Source organism: Motacilla alba, chromosome 1 (genome assembly GCF_015832195.1).
Source record: "Motacilla alba alba isolate MOTALB_02 chromosome 1, Motacilla_alba_V1.0_pri, whole genome shotgun sequence".
Taxonomy (NCBI): Eukaryota; Metazoa; Chordata; class Aves; order Passeriformes; family Motacillidae; genus Motacilla; species Motacilla alba.
In genome coordinates this window covers 101,758,726-101,764,152 of record NC_052016.1, presented here as the reverse complement: position 1 = coordinate 101,764,152, position 5,427 = coordinate 101,758,726, and positions in this window count along the sequence as shown.

Sequence of the window (5,427 nt, the reverse complement as noted above, 5' to 3'; positions counted from 1 at the left end):
AAAGTACCAACCTCTTCTAGGTTCCCACTCAACTTTGTGCTGCTGCAATCCTTCAAGCCCAGCAGCTCAGCCAGTTTCTAGTCCCTTTCCTCGTGGTTCACCATTTTTACTTTAAGCACGTTTTGTCATCCAGCATCAAAAGTCCTGTTAAAGTCAAGATAGAAAACATCCACTGCTCTTCTCTCATCCTATCGTTCTAGTCAGTTATCTCCTTCTGGAAACTTCAGATTTGTCAGGTGTATTAAAAAAAAAAAAAGAAAGAAAGAAAATCACTGTCATTTTATTGTCCTTCATGTGTCTGTAAACAAGCACCATGATTTGCTTGATAACCTTTCCAGGGTGTCAAGAGGATGAACCAGGCTCTGCTTGGTGGTGCTAAGCAATAGTACAATAGGCAACAGGCAGAAACTGATTCATAGAAATTTCCACTAGAACATGAGGAAGAACTTCTTTATTGTACAGGTGACTCATCTCTGGAACAGTTTGCCCAGAGAGATTGTGGAGTCTCCCTCACTGGAGATATTCAAGACCTGCCTTGACACAATCCTGTGTAATGTGCTCTAGGATTACCTTGCTTGAGCAGGGAGGTTGGACCAGATGACCCACTGTGGTCCCTTCAAACCTGACTCATTCTGTGATTCTGCAGTTCTGTGCATTACAAGATGTTATAATGAACCAAAGTAGGAAAGCTGGTATTTCTTGCAGGTTTTGTGTGAATGATTTCTGATTTCTAGTTATTACTTTTAAGAGTATGAATATTTTGTCATAAATTACCCTTTGAACATTTGATAGCAATTATATTTTATGTGCTAAAATATTAAATATCTATAAGTCTTCTATAATTAATAAATTACTTAGTATTCTGTGGTGAAACTGCATATTTGCTTCCTGATCTCTACAGATTTCTTACAATGGATAGAACTAATGGAGCCAGCTTTAGAGAGGCTTTTGCCTACTGCATGGATGAGGCAGTTTAAATGGCAACATGTATTGGATCTGGAGAGTGTTGTGCATTTAAGAATCAAAATTTGAGGTTTTAATCTACTTGATTCTCACACACCCAGTTGCTCTCCTTTCACCTGCCCACCCACCCATAACATTATGTTCTGTAGGACTTTAATTCTCTTTTCATGAGACCCAGACCAAGGGTAATGGGAAGAAAGTTGCTGGGAAAGAAGTTAATGACATACAGCTGCTTGCAGCTGTCAGTCTTGGCCATTACTGGCCAGGGTCTTCTCCTGTCATCTTTTTCCATGTTACGCCCCAGTGTACAAGAACCTTCTCTACTTTCATAATCTTCCGTCCGGCCAGGATGTTTGCTGCCTTCTTTCTGGGTCCCCATCCTACTCAGACCACATTTTTTCACAGCACCAGCTCTTTATAGATCCCAAAGTCCCCAATTTTCCTAATTTAAATTGTCCCTGTACAGAAGCAAAGTGTGTGATCAGACTCCTGAGATTTATATGCGGTTTCCTCTCATGTCTACTTTCTAATTGGAGGATTCAGGACACGCCCATTTTGTTTACTCCAGATGTTATTAGAACAGACAATCTAGCCAATACCAGTGAAAACTAGAAAGTACCAGGTTTGTCCTGAGAGTTCAAAAGTTCAGTCTGGGGTATTCATCCCCATCTTCACAGATTGCCCATTATCTGCTGCCTGTTTTCATGAACAACATATAGACCCTTTTCATCTATGACACTCTCTGGTTCAGAGTAATCAATTTAGAGGATATTATACCAGAAAAAAATCTGAAAATTATGTACCTTTGTCTGTAATACAATACAGATTCAATATTCAAGACCTATTGCTCTTGGCTTGTGTGTTTAGTCTAGGCCTAGACACCTCGCTACTTAAAGGAAATACATTTCTGAAGCCTGATTTATCCCATGTGTCTTAGGATGAGATAAAACTTCTTTTTGTGCTGGTTTTGGCTGGGTATAGTTAATTTTCTTCACAGTGGCTGATATGGAGCTGTATTTTGGATTTGTGCTGAACATAGGGTTGATAATATAAAGATGTTTTTTATTATTGCTGAGCAGGGCTTACACACAGCCAAGGCTTTTTCTGTTTTTGTACTGCCATACTGGCCCGGAGATTGGGGGTGCTTGGGAGATTAGGAGGGCACACTTACAGGACAGGTCACCTCAACTGTCCAAAGGGATATTCCAGACCATATGACATTGTGCTCAGTAAGGAGAAGAAAGAGGAAGGGGGGAACACTTGGGGTGATGTTTTTTGTCTTCCCCAGTAACCATAACACATGATGGGGCCCTGGTCTCCTGGAGTTGGCTGAATATCTTCCTGCCCATGGAACTGTGAATTAATTCTTTTTTTTTTCTTTGCCTATTGCTTCAGAGTCATAGAATGGTTTGGATTGGAAGGTGTCTTAGTTTAGGACAGTTTACAGGGCAGAAACCCTGTAAACTCCCTTTAGTTACCTCCCTTTAGTTTTAACCACACCCCTTTCTCCAGTAAAGAAAGACAGGTATAAGAAGATATAGGTGAAAAATAACAGTTTAATGAAAAGAAAACAGCAACAACCAAGATAACAGCAAAAACTGGTAGATAAAAAGGTGCTGGGATGCCTGGTCCCCTGGGAAAAAAGAAAATAAGATGGCAGCCAAAGCAGCAGCTTACATGGCCCAGAGGACAAAGACAAAATGGCAGAAGAGCCCCCTACTCTGGACCACAGTGCTGAATGAGAGGACAAAGGAAAACAGAATAGCAACTGAGCATCTGCAGTTGCAGAAAACTTAACTTTCACCCCCTACACACACACAAACACCCAAGGACAAAACCTGGAAAAGATTTTTGTTCAAAAGACTTTTTATGTTGCCCAGAAAATGCTAGTAGAAATTTCCCAGCAGTTACAGGATCCTACCTCTTCTTGGCACAATGCAGCTGGAAGTGGGGGAAGTAGCTGATAAAACTTGTGGAGAGAGAATCTGACCTCTTCTTAGCAAATGGAAGCAGCAGCAGTGAAGGCGTTGCATAATTCTCCAAAGTCCAGGAAGAACAAAAAAGTTTTTGCCTTGTGCCACCTCACAGCAGTTGCCAAGCAGCAGAACAAAAAGCAAATACCCAAGAGGCAAAGGTGTTGAGAAATTTTCTCAGAAGTAGGTTGGTTTGTGAAATGAAGCTTTTCAGGTTGAGACTCAGAGACCTTGCCAAGGCAACTCCCCAGAAGCCTGGAGAGAACACCAGCTCTCTATTTTGAAAAGGACCCAGTACCCTCTCCTTTCCTGGAACTGGAGTGGAACACACAGGTTCTGCTTCTCAGGTCACCAAGACTTAAAGAGACAGTAAAACAGACTGCAGGGATTGATGTAGAAAGAATATGCAATACATGATTTTTGGGTCACCTAGGACAGAAGAGGGCTTAAAAGTCATCTACAGCCAACTTCACTGCCATGGGCAGGGACATCTTCCACTAGACCAGGTTTTTCAAAGACCCATCCAACATGGGGCCCTTTCCATATGTAGGGAGAGGATGGAAAATGATGGCAAAGAGGAAGATTAAACAGCAACTACAGGAAGAAGTCTACTCAAACTTGCATGTAAAACCAGGACTGATGACCCTGAAGTAGTTCCAGCTACTGGAAGTGCTTGAAAATTCCTCCCTATGAACTACTTAGTGAATCTGATTCAGAGAAAAATAAAGCATACATAAAATGCCTGATGAAAGAGAAATACAAGGATTGTGCAGGGCCAAGTTAAGCTAGGTATGAAATGTTCCTAACCAGAACACTTGACAGAGAGAAGAAACTAAAAGAATGAACTAAGCATGCAAATCTTCTTTGTAGAAATGGGCTCGAGCTTTTAGGGAATCTTTAAAACAGAGAAGGATGGAGACACTTGTGAAAAGGGCTGTGTTAACAATGTAAAATGTAGAAATGCAAGCTTTGTGGCTGCATGAAATGCTTCAGCCATTTAATGTAATATTATACCCCATTTAATAAAAAAAAAACCCATATCATAAACTAGTCTTAAGGTACTCTGTTTATCTCTTTTTCATGACATAAAGCCTTACTGTTGTTCAGCCTGCTAGAAATGTCACTCTTAAAAACAAACACCAAACAAAGAGTAAACCAGCCCAACAAAGAATAAAAAACAAACAAAAAAAAAAGAGATTGTTTAGAAATATGTGAGATACATACATGTAAATGAAAGTAAAAATTAAATTGCAGCAGACTTACAAATAAGTCATTCATTTGGGAGGAAAATGATAAACAGCAAATGAACTACATGAAATAAAGTTTAGAAAAGATAAGGGCACAAAAGATGCAGCAGAGGAGGAATCTAATAAAATTGTATTCTATTCATTATAAGATTTTTACTTACTTATCCATAAATGGAAATCCAAAAGGTCTTTGTGAGGAAATGTTTTAATAGTTGATAAGTAGTAAATCTCCACTACTATTGTTTCTCTGTTTATAAGGCTGAAAAGTATTCCCAGCAAAAGTATTAAACTGTCAAGTTGTTTTATTTACAACTGCCCCCCATCTATATAGGGCTTAGGACCAATCCTCTTAAAGAAGGCAATTTTCCTGTTTTCCTGTTCCTTCCAATGATCTGATGAGCAGAGCCAAATCATGCTCTGCCTCAGGAGGCAATTACAACTCAGATCCAAGGCCCTGCTGCTCTGCTGTCTTCTTGCTCCAGCAGCAGGGTATTAACTCTGGCCTACAGTAGAATTCAACACCACTGCTGCTCATGACCAGCTCTGTAATTGAATCTCTGCCTCCATTTGTTTACTAAGAAAACAAAATCAAAAATTATTGCAACACTGACAGCTATGAAAATGGCTGGGCAGCTGTGGGTTTCGTGCAAAAGGATTAATCTACTTACATGGGGAATGCTCATATCTGGAATGCTATGCTATATAACTGAAAGCAGGGGAGTGGGTTCTTTGGAGGTTTTTTTCAAAATGCTAAGTAGGAGGTGAGATATATATATATTTCTCAACATATGAAAAATCATAAGAATAGAGAAAGTTAATTTTTAAAGAGCATTGTCTTCTCTGGGTATTATTTGAAACACTCATGCTATTTATTTAATAATATTACACTCATCTGTTCAGTCTTCTGATGCATTTTCCCCACATGGTCATGGCAGAACAATATCTTTTTTTCTTTCTTCATAATGTAGCTTTTTTACTTTAAGGTTTTCAGTGGTTAATGCCCAGTTAATAAATTTCTGGAGATTTCTACCCTTCTATAAATGACATCACCAGGCTTTTTATTGTCTTCTCGGAAAACAAATCATACCTTCAGCCAGTGCACATCAGTACTGACTGAAACAGGATGTGCTCTGTATCTGCAGGTTGGAGCTGTAATTCATATTCAGTTTGACAAATGTCAGAAAACATTTTTTATTAGCACACAGAGCATACACTGTTAAGAATTAATACAAACTCTTATTCAG